We start from the raw sequence: 623 nt of genomic DNA, 5'->3' as shown, positions 1-623 counted from the left end.
GGGCTTCCGGGAGGCCATGTTGTTTGGCGCGGCATGCCGGGAGCAGTAGTTTTCCGGCACTGGACTTCTGGGAGGCCATTTTAGTCTGCACGGCATGATGGGAGATATAGTCTTCTGGCAATGGTTTTCCCGGTGGCCATTTTAGTCTGCAGGGCATGCCGGGAGGTGTAGTTCTCCCATACTAGGTTTCTGGGAGACCATGTTGCGCCTCTCGAGGTAGCGGGAGGTGCAGTTCTCTGTCAGCGGGGTTCCCACCAGCCGTCCGCGTAGTGCTCTGTGGCAGGTCAGGAGCTGTACTTCCAGGTGCCTGTGCCTTTTCAGCCCTGCAGCAGTGGCCTGCTGTGTCTGTTCCTTACTGGACACGTGCCGCTCACATGAGAGTCCCCATAAGTCACTGGAGACAGTGGAATTTCCCTGTTTTTCCCTGGTACAGGGCAGGAAGCATTTTCTATCTCTGGTGTGACCAGGCAGGGTTGTCCCCTGGGGCTGGGACTGTCCCTCTTGGCAATGGGGAGGGCAGGGGGAAGTGTGAGGGGCTGGGAGGGTTCCTGGTAGCTGCAGCTTTGTTAAGGACTGCGACCAGTTAGGCATCAGCTATGAGGAGCAGTGGTGCTGGGAGGGCT

This window comes from Apteryx rowi, unplaced genomic scaffold (genome assembly GCF_003343035.1).
Source record: "Apteryx rowi isolate R43461 unplaced genomic scaffold, aptRow1 scaffold_475, whole genome shotgun sequence".
Lineage (NCBI taxonomy): Eukaryota > Metazoa > Chordata > Aves > Apterygiformes > Apterygidae > Apteryx > Apteryx rowi.
The sequence above is the reverse complement of the archived record's forward strand: the minus strand, read 5'-3'. Positions refer to the sequence as shown.